A 10,772-nucleotide genomic window follows, 5' to 3' on the forward strand; every position below is an offset into this window, starting at 1 on the left:
CTTACATTAGCCTTCAATTTGGGGAAAAGCTCAGACCCTCCAAATGCCCCTATTTTCCAGGGACAGTCCCGGATTTACAGAAGCCGTCTCGGTCTCTGATTAGACTCTGGAATGTCCTGCTTTTCTTTAGGACGTCCCTGTTTTCATCAGAGAAATGTTGGAGGGTATAGAGTTATGGAACCTCCAAGCCAAGGAGATAAGTAACTTTTAGAAGGCATCTGATGGCAGTACTGTACAGGGAAGGGGTTTTTTATGTTTGATGCTTTCTTTCTTTTTCTTTTTTTGGCTTTTCAGAAATATTTATTGGTGCAATTGCATGCCGCTCAGAATTTGAGCTTCTGGAAAAACCATTTGTTTTTGCCTATATCTCTCCTCAAATTTCACTTTGGCCTCTTGCCAGGTTTTACGATTCAGCACAGGGTCCCTAAAGACATCCTTGTTAAGCCTTTTTCCTAGGTATTTTAGGTCAAGACATACCAAAAGAAATGAGGACTTTATTTATGTATGCCACTACAGCAGCAAGAATGTTGATTGCACAAAATTGGAAGACTAGAGAAATACCAACTAAAGAACAATGGCAAGAGAAGTTGATGAACTATGCAGAACTGGCAAAAATGACAGACAGACTAAGAGAAAAAGACAACAGCAACTTTGAAAAAGAATGGGAACCATTTATATTATATTTGCAGAAACAAAGAAAGTCAATAGACTTGGTGGCAGGATTCAAATAAACATTCACATTATTAGTATTAGAAAATGTTTAGACAATAGTGAAATATTATAGTGTATTTACTTTTATTTTTATGCTTTTAGGCTTGATGTTATGTTATTAATAACTTTTTCTATTAGGAAAACACAAGAACTACCAACAGTGGAAGATTGGCAGATGAAGATGATGGACTTTTCGAAGCTAGTTGACCTGACTGGAAGAATCCGCGACCAGAAAGAAGAGGAGTTTCAAGAGGACTGGAGGAAATTCAAGGAGGACTATTTGAACAAATATTGTAATATAAAAAATTAGAAATTACTTGAAAGAAACAAATAGGCCTAGGAGTAAATTAAGTTATAATCAAATAAATGGGATTTAGAATGTTAAGAAAAGTGAATAAGATGGACTAGAATTGAAAAATGTTTTAGTTTAATAATGATATTGGAAAGCTGTTACTTTTAATTACAAGGAAACTCAAAAGGGAGGGATTTGAGGAAGTCAACCAAGATGTTTAAAAGGTTGGATTTGTGAAGAATTAAGTTTTTTATTGTTTATCTGTTTATTGTCGTCGTCCCCTTTCCCCCCTTTCTTTCTTCATTTTTCTGTTTTTGTGTATTATTTTGCTTTGTGGTTTGTGTTATCACTGTGGAAAATATAATAAAAAAAATTATTAAAAAATAAAAATAACTTTTTCTGTTAGGAGATAGCAAAGTGGGTGAAAAGAGAAACAAACCAGAAGCGGAAGTTGGGGGGAGACGTGGAGGGGAGGGAGGGAGGAATATATAGTAAATGTTAAGAAATTGAGATGTATGTAATGAATGAAGAAGAAAAATGAATAATTATTTTTTTTTAAGACATCCTTGTTGACAACGGTCTTGTCAAGGGGAATTTCCATGGAGTACCTGATAGGCATCAAGTGGTTATAATTGTAGACCTTCACAAAGGACTTGATCTTGGAACACTTGGCAATCTTCTTCTTGACCTTTAAAGCCTTTGTGGCTTAGGGCCCTTGTATCTACGGGACCGCCTCTCCTGGTATGCCCCGCAGAAGACCTTATGGTCCGTGAGCAACCATAGTTTAGAGGTCCCAGGCCCTAAGGAAATTAGACTATCCTCCACCAGGGCCAGGGCCTTTTCAGTGATGGCTCTGACCTGGTGGAATGCTCTGTCCCATGAGACTAGGGCTCTTCAGGATTTAACCTCCTTCTGTCAGGCCTGTAAGACAGAGCTATTCCGCCAGGCCTTTCATTTGAATTCAGCCTGATCTTTTATTTCCCTTCTCTTCCCTCCCCCTCCCCTTTTATGAAGATCACCCGCTCTGAGACCCCACAGCTAATTCTCTCCTGGCCTCCTCACTGGCCCAAGTAGGACTAATTCAGCCAGCTAGCCCTGGGGATTATCTAATTGATTTTTGAATTTTATTGCTATTCATGTTTTTATAGTGTATTTTATGCCGCTTTTATAATTAAGTGTTTTAAATTTGTTGTTAGCCACCCTGAGCCCAGTTTTTGAACTGGGAAGGGCGAGGTATAAATAAAAATTTCTTCTTCTTCTTCTTCTTCTTCTTCTTCTTCTTCTTCTTCTTCTTCCCCATGCTGGCCGTCACTATGTGTGGGTAGCAATTGATGCCAGCCACCAGAGCATGCCTGTAAGGGCAGTCAGAGGTGCTACCATCCATATTATTAACAATAACAGCTTTGCATCCAGAGGATCGCTCAGCAAGGACAAGGACTACTTTCCTTGGTTTCATGAACTCACCCATCTTGGAGCTGCAGCAGCAATGGCACCCACCCCGGAAGAGGAAAACATGTTTCATGCTTTCTTATGTTTTAATACATGTTGGAAGCATGCCCCACATGGGAACATATATGCACATGTGGTGGGAATGTGAAAAGATCAAAGATTTTTGGGACATCATTTATAATGAGTTAAAGAAAATGTTTCAGATCCCATTCCCCAAAAAACCTGAGGAATTTCTATTAGACTTATGACAGTAGAAATTAAAAAGAAGTTTAGACCACTGTTCATGTATGTATCAGCTGCAGCAAGGATTCTAATAGCAAGAAATTGGAAGAGCAAAATCATCCCTCCAAAGACTGAGTGGCAAGCCAAATTAACAGAGCACTTACAATTAGCAAGAAGTTAATAAGGAATGGATAATAATTAAGGAATATCTCAAAGGGTACTCTGACAATAAAAGCTTCCTGGCAGATATTGAATGAACCATGCAATATAAAATATTTGTTAGAAAATGTCAAATTAGGTCAAAGAAAAACAACTTTGTGTAACTCTGTAAATAATCGTTCATCGTTCAGTCGTCTTAGTCCTGCTCAACTCTCTGTGACCCCATGAACCAGAGCATGCCTTGGAATTTCTTCTCAAAGCTCCTCCTTTTCTCCATGAAGTGTTCATGGCAAAATACTGGAGTGGGTTGCCAGTTCCTTCTCCAGTCTAAATAATAGTTTAATTGTAAATCAGTACAATGGGCTTAGTCGGAAGTTTCTTTTCTTCACTGATTCACGAAGATATAATTATGTTCTTTTTCTATTCACACATTCATCTATTTCCTTCGCTTTCTTTTTTCTTCTTCTGTTCTTTTTTCTATTTATACTCTTTACAATCTCTAAAATTCATTGGATGTTTGTATGTCAGTATTGTACGTATTTTAAGTTTTTCTTGTTTAATAAAAGTTAATTTTTTATTTTTTAAAAAAGGAAGCATGCCCAGAGTGGCTGGGGTAAGCCAGTCAGATGGGCAGGGTACAAATAATAAAATGATGGCGATGGTGATGATGGTGATGATGATGATGGAATAGGACATTCCTATTTTCATCGGAGAAATGCTGGAGAGTATGAAAGCTAGATGTGGGGGGGGAAGCAACCATGATGAATGCAAAAGAGGCTGACGGAACACACCAGCAGCTGTGCCCATCTATAAAGTGAGATTGCTGCGAACAATTTGGCTCCGTTAACTGTAACGATTGGAGGAAGTCCCCCATTCATTCATCTTTTGGTGCTTTCCCACCAGAGAGGCACCCAGCACTAGAAGTGTTAAACTAAGAAACCCCAAATGTTTAATCTGCTAGAAACATACGAGAAGAGCAATCATATCTGGGATAAGTAGCTCAGAATGAGGTATGCCTGATTGCTTTAGGCCATGCTGTTTGTCAGTCTTTTAAAATTCAAGTCATTACCAGATGCTGATCTGCTATAATATTGTGATATTTTATCTGATTACACTTATCTGATTGTGCCATATCTGCTATTTGCCTCCCCATTTTTCCATGTATATTAAATGCAGGTGGTTTTATTATTCCGAGAGCTGGAAAGTGTTGACTGCTCTGAATATAAATGGGGATATTATATCATTAACTTGCTCTGAAATGCAGGCCCGTTCAGTGTGTAAATCACATGCAAGGTACCTTGCGGAGACACAATAAACCATAATGTCTTGAGAGAGAAAGCAATGAGGAAAGGATAAGGAGATAAAAATTTAAGGCATTGTTAAAGAAGGATAATCTTCATAATCCTATTTAGTTCTTTCCAGCTACTATTTGTTGATAATGGAACCTTTTCTATTCAGAACTCCCCCCCCCCCCCTCAAAGTTCATTAAGCATCTCTTGGCAGAGTTGTTGCTACATGGAATGTTATCAACAATATGATTGAAGAAAAGTCGGTCTTGGTGGACCATCAAGTGGATTTCCGAGCTTACTAAGAAGATTGTATCACTATATGCTAGGATAATATATAGACAACAACCACTTGGAGTCTTCCTGGCAGCCTGTATTATGTCTGACTCCTCTTTGGCATCATTGTGGATAAAATGTACACTCATACCTCAGGTTACAGACGCTTCTGGTAGTGCAATTTCGGGTTGCGCACCGCACTGAACCCGGAAGTACCAGAACGGCTTACTTCCGGATTTTGGCGCTTGCACATGCGCAGAAGTGCCAAATCGCAACCTGTGTGTGCGCAGACGCGGCGCTGCGGGTTGCGGACACTGCGGGTTGCGAACGTGCTTCCTGCACGGATCACGTTCGCAACCCCAGCGTCCACTGTATTCTATCTCAACTGCCACAGAGTTCGACCCTAACAGAGTACCGTACTTTTCCTTGTATAACACGCCCCCGTGTAGAAGACGCACCCTATTTTGGGGGACTCCAAATTAAGAAAATGGGGGGAGATTGCCCAGAGTTGTTGAGCTTTTTTTAGGGAACTGCCGAAAATCGCAAGCCTCACTGCAGAAGCCCCCATTTGCCCGCCCAATTGCCACAGCGACAGCCAATCAGGACCAGCCCTTGCCGCAGCAACCAATAACATGCCCAATAGTCACTGACAATCTCAGGCTCACGGCAGCAACCAATACCACGTTTCCCTTATGCACTATCCATGTATAAGATGACCCCAGATTTTGAACATAGTTTTCTAATTAAAAACCCTTGTCTTATACATGGAAAAGCATGGTATACCTTGTGTGAATGTATGTGGCAGAAAGAAGTTGATGCTCTCCTAAAGAAGCAGTCAGGAGAAGTCTGCTGGAAGGAGAGAGTGGGAACCTCTCAGAAGGAACTGCATGGCCCAGCTGGGTCATGTGCAGAAGGCTGAGAGCAAATACTGGAAAGAGAGAAAGACACAGTTTATTTGAATGTTTAAGGAAGAAGCTGTTGTCTTCAACTAAGAAACGAAGCCCGTGCTGGGACAGTATGTGAATGCAAACACTTTGCATATATTCTTCTTCAGCTATATGCTCTGCAAGTAAAAGCTGTTGAATATTTTAACAAGTGTTTGGACATTGTTTCAGTTCCAAGAAAGGAGTCAGCATTGCGCATGACGTTGGCTTCCCAGCTGCAATTTAGCTACTCTGCTAACATTTCCAACATTTCCAGGCCTCTCTTCTAACAAAGTTAATGTTTTGTTGTTGTTGTTTTTAGTGCACAGTTGGACCCTGTGAGAAATAAGACCCAAAATGTAGAGTGGGGGGAAATGTGCAGTTAAAAAGCTAATAATGTGTGATTTGGAAAAAAAATGGAGGAGGGGAATTACTTAAGGTACATCTGTTATAGGAATTCGAAAGTCTCAAATATAGAATAAATGTTGATAATTGCACAAGGTAAACATACATACTTAAGTATTTAAACCACATGTCTAAAATAATACAGGAGAGCAATCCCAAAGCCATCTCCTAAAGACTCTCAGTATTTCCTCTGCATGAGAACAAGTAGGCAGATACCAATCAGGGGAAGTTCCTGAAGGAAATTCCTCTCCTATATCTTTGAACCTTCTTGGTATTAATGGTCATTATCTGCCCAGATGCTCTGCATTGAGGGATGTTTGATGGGCATCCAGATTGTCTTATCAAATGCTCATGTTTTGTGTAAACTGTGTCTGGAACTTTGTGAAACTTGTTAAATCCTCAGGAATATCACACCTTGGCCTGCCTGAGCCACAGTAACCCTGTGGTGGCGGCCCAAAGGGGCCACAATAAATGTGATAATGTGTACCCCTGGAAATCCTTGAGTGCGCTTCTATTAGAGAAGTTATGGTAACCTGTTGCTTTATGAAACTGATGATTTTGCAAGTTGCCCCCCCCCCAAAAAAAAAAAATTGGGGAAGGAATACAGTACAGCTAATATGTGAATCACAAAGATACAGCTGAAAGCTAGAACATAAGTTGCTACATGGTTTAAATGGCTGCACGGAACACAGGTTCCCAACATGCATACTAACACAATGTAACAGGATGGTGGGAATCAGAACAGAATCATCATAAATTGCCAGTGCTTATTGCACATGTGTATTATGAGGTAATGATGTACATGATTGGTGAAAACTGAAATGCTTTGTTTGAAACTTTATAAATACCACTGCCTGAACCATCAGGTGTGGTTGCAGTTTTGCGGAACTATCCAACTGTAACCTATTGCTTTGCAATAAACCACAGTGTACTCCTAACTCTTCATGTTTCTGAGTTTTATTATTGGCATTAACTCAGGAGATAAGCCATTTTTGGCTTACAACAACCCCACCTTAGGTGGGATGTTATTTCTGACTGTTTGTAGAGTGTCACGGTCCGGTCTCCGGGCAATCGAAGTCCCGGCTGAGGACGTTGGGACCGGGGGCAAGATGGCAAAGTGGGAGCAGGAATGGGAGTCCAGAAGCCAGGAGTCGGAGGGTCAGGAAGCAAGGAGTCACAAAGTCAGAGTTCAGAGGTTCAAGAAGCAAGGAGTCACAAAGTCAGAGTTCAGAGGTTCAAGAAGCAGGGAGTCAGGAAGCCGAGGTCTGAGGATCAGGGAGCAAGAAACCAAACGCAGCAAGGCAGGAAGCATGTTGCTGTGGCAAAGAGCCAAAGGGAAATGCTGACCTTATATCCCTTTCCAGCTCTTGGCACCAGGTGCAGTGAGTTGCCAAATGGCCTCACCTGTGCGGCCGCGCCATGACTCTACAGAGCAAACTTATGAAGGCCCCAGTCCTGCAAAGCCCTACTGGTCACAGGGCCTGGCTCCTGCATGCACTCCTGACATAGAGAGGATGTCCTTCTTCTCCACGCCAAAATGCAAACCCTTAAAAGAGATGTTTCTTCTTGGTTCTGGGTCTCTCTTGCCTCCTTGCTAGGAGGGAGGGAACCCTGTTGCAAAAGAAAAATAAAGATCTGTTTCACTTTCACTGCACCTACCTCCATCCATTCATCTCTGACTGATCGTGGACTTAAGGGAGTCAGTCCTTTGGGGAGTTGGGCAGCAAACGCCAGCCACCCCTATTTTTCTATAGCACATCAAACATGAAAAATGACGAGCAGTGTCAGGAATAGTGTCAGAGAACGAAAGGGGTGTTCGTGGTGAGTCTCGGTACCTTTTTCTAGAAAAATAGCACTGGTCAGGAACCATATGTTCCTAAATTCTACAAAGGTAGAATGCATATTTCTGTTATTTCCATACTTACAGCAAACTGCCTGTATCAAGTCACCTTCTTATTTTTGGCTGCAACGTCCTTCCTTTCTTCCTTCATCTTCAGGTAAGTAATGCTTTGTCACATCCTTGTAATTACTCTTAAAGTACTTCTTTTGTGCATGCCTGTTAGTTACTGAATTGAGGCAGATTTCTAAAGAAAGTGTGGCTATATAGTAGATAAGAAAGGGACGCGGGTAGGACTCTTGGGCTTGCTGATCAAAAGTTCTGCTGTTCAAATCCGTGCAACGGGGTGAGCTCCCGTTGCTCTGTCCCAGCTCCTGCCAACCTAGCAGCTCAAAAGCACACCAGTGCAAGTAGATAAATAGGTACCACTGCGGTGGGAAGGTAAACGGTGTTTCCGTGTGCTCTGGTTTCCGTCATGGTGTTCCATTGCACCAGAAGCGGCTTAGTCATGTTGGCCACATGACCTGGAAAAACTGTTTGCAGAGCGGACAAACGTCGGCTCCCTCGGCCTGTAAAGCGAGATGAGCACCGCAACCCCAGAGTCGTCTGTGACTGGACTTAACTGTCAGGGGTCGTTTACCTTTACCTTTTTAGTAGATAAGAACTCCTGACTCCTGTCAGGAAGCCACCACTGATACAGGGAGTAAACAAGGAGCAAAGTGTGCTTTATGTTCCTGTTTCGCTTTGCTTTTTAGGTTGTCTGATCAGGAATTTGTGCAATTGGAAAAATCTTTTCTTTTTCTTTTCTTTCTTTCTTTTTTTTTTTTTTTTTGAAAGCAACACAAAACATTTCTGACCCAATGATGACAATTGGTAGTGCCCACCCCATGCAAACAGACAAACAAAAAAATAAATGTTTGGATGACTTGTTACAAAATGTGTTTATCTTGCAGGAGCTTTAAGGAACACAGAGGTTTAAAAATCTGTATAAATACATCTATGGGGCCCAGTCATTTATGCACTGTTTTTTCAAGCATTGATATGAGAGTTTAAATTTTCATTATTCTGTCCCATTGTGTGGCTAGGAAATGAATAAGGGATTCTTTGGACTGAATGCCATTCTGCTGCTAAACACTGCAAAGGAATGAGTTCCCAAACACATATGGTTTATAACCTATTCCGATGAATTCACATTAGAAATAGAGCCAAACCTTCACCTATACTCCTTACAAAAGCCCTTTTAGCAAGTCGTTCACGAATATCCGGCTTTACTTCATTGGAGGAAATTACATTAGCTGCAAAAATATCTTCACACTATTACTCCATTATCTGTGTTTATTTATATGCTAATGTCCTTCGTAATGTTTACGCTGTAAATACATCTTATTTTTGTTTTCCATTGTCGGTAGTGAAGTAGAAGGCCCCTGAACTGACCTCACATGAAGTCCGAGGATGTGGCATTGTGAAAATTCATTTAAATGATAACGTTTATATCGTTGTGGCCGTACAGCTACTCCAGACATTATCGATCAATCAATGATTTACCAGAATGCACCTAACGCGATTGCAATGACACAACTGGATAGCATTTCTGCTCCAGTGATACGAGAGAGAGCTTTTACAGCGCAGGGCACAGTTTCTTCTCTTGGCAACCAAGCTCACAACCTGATACCTCACGAGGTGAAGGATATCTCATTAAAAAACAACAACAACATTTTGCAGACTAAGTGGCTGAGCACTCATGGATGTCAGATGTCAGCTGATGGCAACATCATTGTGGTTTGTTGGCTCTGACAACTGTCTAAGGGCAGGCATGTCCAACTTTCAAGAGACTGCAATCTACTCCCACTATAAAAAACTGGCAGTGATCTACCAAGGTTGTTGAGCTTTTTTAGGGAGCCAAAGTTGTTGGGGTTTTTTTTAGGGGGCGGGCCCCACAATCCACAACGATTGACCACGGACACCCCTCAATCGACCAGTAGATCACAATCGACCTGTTGGACATCCCTATCTTAGGGCATCATCATCATCATATAGTTATATCCTGCCCATCTAGCTGGGTTTCCCCAGACACTCTGGATAGCTTACAGCATATACTGAAATGTAATAAAACATCCAACATTAAAAAACAGAATATCTTATACTATAGATAAACCAATAAATCAACAGATAAGAAGAATAATCAGTTTACAGTTATACCCAAATTAAAGTAACCGCTAACCCCAACTCAACATTTTACCAACCCCACCCCAACAAACACTAAACAGAAGAACCAAAATTTAAAACACTGTAAAACATTTTAGCCAGTTGCCCCAATACAAGAGTTGTTCCAAGCGTTGTCCCTCTGGCCTCCCAGGAGCCTCTTTTAGCTGTTCAAGGTGAGTCTGGGCTCCGCCCCCAGGCCAGGTGGAAATGGGCCTTGCCCTCCCCTCACTTTCACAGGAGATGGACGGTCCCCTTTTCAGCCCATCCTTAGCATTAATTTGTCCAATCTTTCTTTATTTTATTTTCCTTAAAGGCATAATAAGGCCAGAGACCATCACCACCTTTTGTGCCAACGAATTCCATGTGATAAGCAAGTGTTGTGAGGGGAAAAAACCTCCTGATTTTCTTTTGTTAATTACTGCTAATTTTATTTATTCTTAGTACTTCTGGGCCCTTAAAAGGTCCATTGTAGCTGCAATAAAAGAAGAAGAAGAAGAAGAAGAAGAAGAAGAAGAAGAAGAAGAAGAAGAAGAAGAAGAAGAAGAAGAAGAAGAGATGGTTACACTATTAAATATTTCTCCTTACTAGGTGACAAAAGAGAAGCTCTCTCTTAACTTGATGGCAATGAAAGACAGAGGATGAATCATTGCTTGGGGAAACCAATTTATTTAGTCACTCTGTTCTGCTGTTATTTATTACTTGTCAGCACATGCTGTTAGTTCAATTAAATATAAAAACTCTGATGTTCTCGGCTGGCCCTTCCCCTGTCTCCCCCTCCCCTTCTCAATGCCTCTTTCTTTTTTTAAAGCCCCCATACCAAACAAGAAAAATGACACAAATATGCAATACTAAAGCAGAACCCTTTGGGTTTATTGCGCTTGCCTTGTTTTAATTAAGCATTGTTTATTAAACCTTTTGCAGCGGAGGTAAGGGGATTATTAATCTTTTTCACTAGCTGGAGATAAAAGTTTGCAGGACATTATAAAAAATATAGTTTAGAGTTCTCC

At 41.0% G+C, this 10,772-nt stretch overlaps 1 pseudogene across 1 annotated transcript; it reads right to left on the reverse strand.

Moving 5' to 3' along the window:
- Positions 1 to 323: 323 nt before the first annotated feature.
- LOC309332035 (large ribosomal subunit protein eL27-like) lies at positions 324 to 2,494 on the reverse strand (annotated as a pseudogene). Its single transcript has 3 exons — positions 2,295 to 2,494; positions 1,569 to 1,685; positions 324 to 435 (listed from the first exon to the last, which is right to left on the reverse strand). The product of its transcript is annotated as a large ribosomal subunit protein eL27-like (transcript).
- Between the last annotated feature and the right edge of the window lie 8,278 nt (positions 2,495 to 10,772).

The sequence above is a fragment of the Podarcis erhardii genome (assembly GCF_964252035.2).
Source record: "Podarcis erhardii genome assembly, chromosome: 17".
In the NCBI taxonomy this organism is placed as follows: Eukaryota; Metazoa; Chordata; class Lepidosauria; order Squamata; family Lacertidae; genus Podarcis; species Podarcis erhardii.